We start from the raw sequence: 9,376 nt of genomic DNA on the forward strand, positions 1-9,376 counted from the left end.
ATGGTTTGAACAGTCTATTTAGTCATGTAAATCGGGTGTATCTTAAGCTCAATTATGCTCCTGCAGAGTTATAATTTTTTTCTCAATCTACATTTAGAATTTCTTATGTCTGAAAATTACTGGTTGTTCTTGGGAGGTGTGTTGATGGATTCTTGCCCAAGCATTTGTTTACGGGAGATCAGGAATGAAAACCCAGCTGTAGTAGGGTGTGTGAAGGACCATTCTACTCTTCACCACATGCTGGAGAAAAGGCTGTAAAGGGATTGTATTTGGCTTGAGGCAGTGCCTCCAGGCTGGATTCTTGGTGGCCCACATGTGGTGTTACATAAAACTAGACAGCCTAACTTTAGTAAATGTGTCTGGGAGGATGAGACCTACTGGGCAAGGTAAGCCTGATCAGTACTTAAAAGTGAGGTTCCCAGGTAAGGAGCTGGCTCTCTGTAGTATCACTCATTCTGGGATGACAGTCCTCCTAAGTCAGGAAGTAAGGCCACTGAGGACAATGTTTTTCTCTCTCTATGCCTGGGTTTATTGCTGGGTCTGGAATCCCTAGCATGGACACTATAGGAGCATTTGTGTTGGAGTGAGCTGACCCTTCCATGGGGAGGCAGGAAACACTTTATTTAAAGACTCTGAGGTCATGTTTTAGCCTGTGGGCTCTGAGTATTAACTTTTCGGTTACAGTTTGACATTATTCTCTGGGTTATGCTGTGTTACCCTCGAGCATTGAATGAAATTTTGTTAAAAAGCTATAGCCTGGAACACCAATAACACAGAAATATGAAAAAATCATAAAAGAATACTATGAACAACTATATGGCAATAAATTGGACAACTTAGAAGAAATGGACAAGTTTCTAGAAACAAACTATCCACCAAAACAGAATCAAGAAGAAATAGATCATTTGAACAGACCAATCACTAGAAGTGAAACAGAGTCAGCAATTAAAAACCTCCTGCAAACAAAAGTCCAAATCAAATATACAAAGAAGAACTCATACGGATCCTTCTCAAACTCTTCCAAAAGATTGAAGAGGAGGGAATATTCCCAAACTCATTGTATGAAGCCACCATCACCCTGATACCAAAGCCAGACAAAGACACTACCAAAAAAGAAAAGTATAGCCAATATCATTGATGAACATAGATGCAAAAATCCTCAACAAAATATTAGAAGACAGAATCCAACAACTCATAAAAAAGATTATACACCATGATCATGTTGTCCATCAACAGATGACTAGATAAAAAAGATGTGGAATATATGAAACGGAATACTACTCAGCCATAAAGAAGAATAAAATAATGCCATCTGCAGCAACATGGATGGACCTGAAGATTGTCATACTAAGTGAAGTAAGCCAGAAAGATAAATAAAAATACCATATAATATGTGGAATCTAAAAAACGGACAGAAATAAATTTATTTACAAAACAGAGACAAACTCACAGACACAAACTTATGGTTACCGGGGGGAAGGGGGTAGGAAGGGATGACTTGGGAGTTCGAGATTTGCAGATATTAACTAATATATATATAATATAGATAAACAACAAGCTTCTACTGTATAGCACAGGGAATTATATTCAATACCTTGTAGTAACCTATGGTGAAAAAGAATATGAAAATGAATATATGTGTGTATATGTATGACTGAACTAATGTTCTGTACACCAGAAACTGACACAACATTGTAAACTGACTATACCTCAATTAAAAAAAAAAAAGCTATAACCTGGCCTCAGGTGTGCTGTGAGGAATTGAGGAGTACCTGTCCAGGGTTTGGAGCGAGAGGCCGTGGGCCTACAGCACGCTTTCTTGGAGGTCTGAGAGGATCTGAGAGGCGATGTCAGCAGGAGATAACCAGGCTTCCTCCTGAAGTGCAGAAGCAGCAGCAGCAGCCACGTGGAGGGCAGGGAAGTCAGCCAGACAAACAGAAGAACCAGAAGGACCGGCTCCAGATCACACATGAGGCAGTGCCCTGGGAAACTCTGAAAAATAGCCTGGGAAAATAGTGAGAGAAACCTAACTGAAGGACATTCCATGAACAACCAGCCCATACTCAAGAATGTGAATTTCATGAAAGGCACAGGGAGGCTGAGAAGCTGTTCCAGAGTGAAGGAGACAGGAGACATGACAACTGAATGAAATATGGGATCCTGGATTGACTCCTGATCCAAGAAATAAATGCCGTAGAAGACATTAAATTATCGGGATAATTGGTAAATTTGAATAAGGGCTGTGTGTTGGATAGTAGTAACATATCACTATTAAATTTCCTGGATTTTATTAGTGCATTGCGGTCATGTAAGATAATGTCTTGTCTTTAGGAGGTATTTAGGAGATACAACCAGGTATTTAGAAGTGAAGGGTCATGATGTCTGTAACTTATTCTCAAATGGTTTTATCAAAAAATTAATAGTAGTAATAATGTGTGTATGTATGTGTACAGAAAGGCAGAGAGAGGGGAAAAGCAAATATGACACTGAAGAGCAGTAGTTTCATGAGTGAGCACTCAGTGCATAATAATTTATTATCAAAAGTATGACTTTATTTAGATGTATCAAATAGTACATCTTGGTAAGATCTGGGATATACAGGTGACTTTTTGTAATCCTATCTTGGAAGGCCTGAGATGTATACATCATATGCTTATAATACTTAATGCTACATTTATAAGCACTTTGATAAGCATGCATACCACATAATAATATATCCCTTTTCCTGTACCTTGTAATGCTGACTTAGAGCAAGAGCTTTCTAACTGCTGTATTTTGTGTTGCCTTTTTTTTTGTTGTTTTTTTTAATGGAGGTACTGGGGATTGAACACAGGACCTCATGCATTCTAAGCATGTACTCTACCACTGAGCTATACCCCGCCCCCACTAATTGCTTTGTTTTATGTTATGATGGAGAACAGGTGTACTGATTGGCATGATTGGTTCATTTGCTGCTCTGAGAATATATTGACTTAACTCATTTTTGCACCTTTAACATCTGGTAATATTCCTAATAATGATAGTTAATGACTGAATTAACTAAATGAAATGAATAGCTGTATAAATAGCACTTAAAGGAGGCAATGAATTTCTACCACTTTATGAGATATGTAGCATAGACAAAAGGGAGATAAAAAATGGACAAACCTTCCTGATGAGATTAGGAGGCAGATCTTGTCTAGAAACACCTCTTTCCACTTGTATGATGTAGTACCCTCTTTAACGCAGATTCATGTCTGGGTTTTTTTAAAGTTTCATGTGTATAACATTGTATTTCTACTTCTGTATACACTACAGTGTGCTCACCACAAAATTTAGTTTCCATTCATAACCATACAGTTGACCCCTTTTATCCATTTCACTTCTCCCAGCACCCTACATCTGACTTTTATCTGGTTCTGCTATGACTTGGAGATGCTCCAGCCTTATTCCTTCTTAGCTGGGGATCTTAGCAAATGGCTCTCCTTCTGAGTTCAAGGTTGTTTCTGGCATTTGCTAAAGTCAGTCTTTTGATGTAGCTAACCCTTGAATACATGAAGATCTTGATTTCTGCCATCTAGATCCCTCTCAAGGGGCTAATAAGTTAGGGACCACAGTAAGTTGAATGTCAAGCCCATTACAAATTATTGACCAAAACAGAATTCCTTGCTGGGAAGAGATAACTACCAAACCCACTGAGCATGTATTCCTGTGTGTGTGTGTGTGTGTGTGTGTGTGTGTGTGTGTGTGTGTGTGTGTGTGTTTGGGGGGGGCGTAGTGGGCAGGGAGGGAAGAATTAGTAGATGTTAGCCAAAGCCAAAATAGAATATCTGTCCATTTTAAAGAATAAAACCACCATTTTTGCCTTTTTTCTCCTTTTTTGAGATCGCTATATACAATAATTCAAAATTCTTGAAGTATTAGGGAACATTTATTAACTTATTCTTCTCCCAGTATTCTGATATTGTTAAATTACTTTTTTAATGTGATTTCATAAGTAAGTAAAAGAATGAGACTTCAGGCCTAGGAGGACTCAGTTTTAAATGGGTTACCACAGCATATTATGAATTTAAAGATGGCCATCCGTTTAATAAAGAAAAAGTTACAGGCAATAAGGGAAGTAATTTATCTTTAGAGGCAAAGCATAGAGCAGGCATAAGTTCATGTCTGGCATTTGGTAAAAAGTTGATAGCCCTAAAGGAAAAGGAAATGGCTCGTTTTCCATTTTGCCTTGTGTTCTCTGCACAGGTGATGATCATCATATTGAAAGAGCTAAGACAAAAGCTCTCTTTAATACTTGGAGAGGGAGAATAGTATGAGAACCCCTGACCGCCAGAAACAGAGAGATAATTGCACCACTGTCTGTAATCCCTGTGGTCAGGAAAATAGGTATCGGACAAGGCAAGTAGTCTCCTAATTTTCAGACATGGGAATATCATTAATAACAGAAAGACATTTTTAATGCATTTATTTAACAAAACTTTATTGATAACCTTCTTATGTAACAAGTACTGTGCTAAGCACTGGGGGTAAGAGAAATAAGACATGGTTCCTAGAGAAGGGAGACAGTTAACAGATCATACAGTAAACATGTGGAAAGGGCAATGATACTGATTTGCACAGGATATCATCAGGTGATCAAAGCTGTAGTAATGAGCATGGGCTTACAAATTAGACAGATGTGAAGTTGATACTGGCTGTCTTATATAAGCCTGGGGATCTGGAAAAGCAATTGAACAACCCCGGCCGTCATTCTCCATCTGCTAAAATCTATCTCATAGGCTTGTAGTAGAAATTGAATGAAATAACATAAATAAAGCACTTAATACAATGCTTGGCAAAGAGTAGTCACTTAATAAAATGTCAGTGACTGGGGTTATTGTTGTATTTGTAAACTATGTATTGGTAATGTTAATCCTGAGCAAAATTTGAAAACAATCAAATAATGTTTTTCCTAAAAAAGGAAAGATGTGACCACTGAAAGCTATAACAGGCTTACTAACAAATCAGGTATAGTTAACCTCATTTTGGGGGGGCAAGGTTACCATCACACTTAATTACTAACAAGTCAGATAAAAAGAAGTAAGTAGACATAGCATCAGTGGGTTTAGCAAGGCACCCAGCAAAGTCTCCCACATCACACCATTAGGTGTTTGGGAAAACTAGGTTAGGCCAAGTGACGGCACAGTGAGTGGATTTGCCTGTTGCTGACGGTTCTTACCAAAGGGAGATGTAAACCGGAAGGGAAGTGTATAGGGCCATTGTTCTGCCCTTCTAGTTCAAAAAATTTGTGAACAAATTAGAAAAGAGCTTTAATGGCAGTCTGATAAAATATGGCTTCTCATTAGAAGAGAGAAGCAAAATGCTTCAAGATGGATTCAGGACCCAAAAGGAGCTCTGTCCACAGACCAGAAAAACAGGCTTAGACTCCTTGAATTTTTTTTTTTCTCTGTGTGTACTCTTTAAAATACTTTTGATTATTGTAGACCACATGGTCTGCATTCACAGAGAAGGCAATAAAACCTTACGTGCTCTACTCCATAACCTAAAGCCAGGAAAATGTTAAAGTACCCATCTTATATTAGAGATACATTCTTTCTATAAAAAAAAGAGACATAGTGCTGCCAGTCATACTGTGTCACTATGTTATACCAAATTCATATGCAAAATGATATAATCAGAATTTAACTCAAGTTTCTTGATGTCCTGGTTTTTATCATTTTGGTAAATAGCTGAAACTAAGTTTTGGTGACAAAATCTAAGCTTTCTCAATTTTCTGATAAGCTTCCAAATTACACACAGATTTTAATTAAAATTAAAATGTGTTTCCCCTAAAACAATTAATTACTCATACTTTCCCTTTAGTGTTTAGTAAAATTGGCATGGATGTTTGCATAGCGTTATGCCTTAAACAACTATTTACTTGGCTACTGTTTTCTTGGCGCCTTGGAGGTTATGTTGAGAGGAGGAGAATGCCATGTTCAGCATGACATTGTACTTGCTATGTAGTAGGTGTTTTAACCGTTACACCGCACTAGTAGCTGGAAAACTATCTTTAGAAAATGGGCAAGCATGCTAATAATTAAATATCCTAGAGTAGGGGTAGAAAACATTAGACAGATTTGACTGAGTCAGTTAAGTCTGGCTTTGAACACATGTCCTGCTGCTTATAAGCTTGTGACTTTGATAAACCTAAAATATTTGACAACCAGAGGAGACCATTATTTTTAACCTCCTCTCCTCTATACAACAAAGTTTTTTTTCAGTAATACTTATGTGATAATTAGTAAATGGTCATTATTTTCATGATTAATTCTTTAGTTTTAAACAACAATTTTAAAAAGTACATTTTAAAGCTAAAGATATCAAAGGTCAGCTGAATATTTAATGAATGAACTCTTTGTACTTACTAAACAAAAAGATTATACCTCATGGTTGGCAGCTGTTTTATTACTTTGAATTTTAAACAAAAGCAAAAAACTCCAGATTGTTCACATAGGACAGCATTAGAGTGACTGAAGTTCTGTTCTTTGTCTTTACAATCATGTGCTATCATTGTTTATTTTAAATTTAGTGTTTAAATGTAGGAATATGTGGTACCGTAGGGGTTCAAGATATGAATTTCACTCAAAGCAAGCTCAGTCTTAACCCATCGTGAACTGTTCTCTAAATAAATAGAAGACTCTGTAACTCTTGCTCTCAGAATTCACTTCCATGTAGAATCCAATGTTTATTAAAGGAAAAGTAATTTTTTAAATGTGCTAGTTTTAAGGCATACACTATATTGTTAATATTCAATATTACCTACAACAATTGCTTAAAACATGGCCAACAAAAGTTTTTGGAGGTGAAGGAGTATTTTATCCCTGACATCATCTAGAATTGCTGGTACATAAGGATTTAAACACACCTATAACTCTGTTCATAGGAGATTATTCACAATAGCCAAAAGTGGAAGCAGTCCAAATGTACATTAATGGATGAATAGATAAACAAAATGAAGTATATGCATATAATGGAATATTATTCAGGCTTTAAAAAGGGAGGAAATTCTGACATTTGCTACAACATGGGTAAAGTTTGAAGACATGCTAAGTGAAATAAGCCAGTCACAAAAGGACTGTAATTCCACTTACATGAAGTATTTAGAGTAGTCAAATTCATCGAGACAAAAAGTAGAGTGGTGGTTGCCAGCGACGAGGGGAAGAAAGAAGTGAGGAGTTATTGTTTAATTGGTTCAAATATTCAATTTTGCAAGATGAAGAGTTCTGGAGATGGATGGTGGTGATGGTGGCACAATAATATGAATATACTTAATGCCCCTGAGCTGTACACTTAGAAATAATGAAGAAGGTAAATTTTTATATATATTTTACCACAAATTTTTTTAATGTTAAAAAAAAGACAGGCTGACTTTTGCATCAGTTTTATTATTACATTTAAATTCTCTGCAGGCAATGTACCTCCTTATTGTCTGAACTCAGGGCAGACCACATCCACGCTCTCTGGACTTTCAGCAAGTTACTTAAATTTTTGGAGTCTCGGTTTCCTTACTTGCAAGATAGAGATAATAATTTCTTCAAGGCCCTTCTGAAAGAATCAATAACTGCCTTTGGCACATACCAAATGCTTAGCAGTGCTAGTGTATTCATATTTAAATGATTTTTAGGTGCCAGGGAAATGATAGAAATAATGTTGGCAGAACTAGAAATTGGCAGCATGACAAAAAGATGCTTTTTTAGGAGAGAGTATAACGGAGTACAGTGTGCAATTTTGACCTACTATTTCACTTTCGTGAATACAAGTTCTTTCAAGGGTCCAGGCCCAACCCACTGCCTCTACCAACTCCAACCAAGCATCTTGTCCATCTTTGAAGTTAACAGGAGCCCGGTAGACTTAAGGTGTTCCCTTCAGCTGTACAGTACCTGAAGGGTAGACTGAGGTACCAGCCCCGGCAACATTGTCAGCATCTTCTTGATCTGCTCACAGCTCTTTTGGCAAAGGAAGGGAAATTGGAAGTGAAGATGGAGTGGTATCAACAATGTGTAGCTGTCATTGTGGCTTCCTCTCTTGTAAAGCTAATTTATAATGATAATTTTTAGAAGACTTTTCTGTATGGAATTTATTACTTCTCAGAGGCAGCTTGTGTTTGTGCAGCATGAAGGAAGTTGTGCTTGTTCCTGCAGAAACAGGATATCTTTGACCACATCTGACGTGACAGCACAGGGAGGAAACTTGGTGCCTTTGGTAAATGCATGAGACCAGCGGCTGCTACAAGAGTTAAAGAAACTAGTAGGGAAGAATACAAAAACCAGTATAACGTACAGAGCACACGCCATACAAAATAACTACTGAAGTGTTTTCAGTTCCAAAAGTAAGGACTAGAAACTGTTTAAAACAAAAGCAAAAGCAAAAACAGGGAAAGAGCAGCTGCAGGCCCAAAATGGAGCCATTTGCCCCTAATGATACCAAACCAAGATTTAATTGCAGCTTCAAAACTCCCAGAAATGTGATCTCTGAAAGTCAACTGAAATTTACTGATCGCACTCGTGAGCTAGTCTGCATGATAAAGACCCCGGCCCGTTCCTTCCCTCCTAAAGAAGATGGCCAGGCCTGAAACAGTCCTTTCTTTTCTAATACCTCTTTGCCCTGCCTTCCTTCTGCCTATAAAAACCTTACATTTTGTGTAGCCTCTCCTGAGTATCTCTCTACAGGTGTGCCTTGATTTATTGCACTTCACAGATACTGCACTTTTTATAAATTGAAGGTTTGTGGCAACCCTGCATTAAACAAGTCTGTCAGTACCATTTTTCTAATAGCATTTGCTCACTTCTTGTCTCTGTGTCACATTTTGGTAATTCTCGAATTATCTAAAACTTTTTCATTATTCTTATATTTGTTATGGTGATCAGTGATCTTTGATGTTACTATTGCAAAGAGATTAGCACTCACTGAAGGCTCAGATGATGGTTAGCAATTTTTAGCAATAAAATATTTTAAAGTATGGACACTGGCTTTTTAGACAGAATGCTATTGTACACTTAATATTATAAACTACGAACAAATTTTATATGTACTGGGAAACAAAAAAAAAATCCATGTGACTTGCTTTATTGCAATATTTGCTTTGTTGTGGTGGTCTGGAACCAAACACCCAGTATCTCTGAGGTACGCATGTTCTTGCTAGATGGGATGCTGCCGGATTTGCAAATCATTGAATAGGCCAACTAGCTCTTCAAGCTTATTCGGTTCAGTTCTGTTTTTTAACAAAACTTAATATCCTTTTGATGTGGGTTTTTTTAAATTAATTATGGGAAACATTTTTTCCCCATCACTGCATAAAGGGCAGGCTATTTAGAACATAAGTTTCTATTATAAATGACAATTACTGAGGGGG

The 9,376-nt window shown here is 37.2% G+C and overlaps 1 non-coding gene across 1 annotated transcript; it reads right to left on the bottom strand.

Annotated features, from left to right (window-relative positions):
- Positions 1-2,808: 2,808 nt before the first annotated feature.
- TRNAS-AGA lies at positions 2,809-2,880 on the bottom strand. Its single transcript has one exon. It is a non-coding gene; the product is annotated as a tRNA-Ser (tRNA).
- Positions 2,881-9,376: the final 6,496 nt, after the last annotated feature.

Source organism: Camelus ferus, chromosome 29 (assembly GCF_009834535.1).
Source record: "Camelus ferus isolate YT-003-E chromosome 29, BCGSAC_Cfer_1.0, whole genome shotgun sequence".
Lineage (NCBI taxonomy): Eukaryota > Metazoa > Chordata > Mammalia > Artiodactyla > Camelidae > Camelus > Camelus ferus.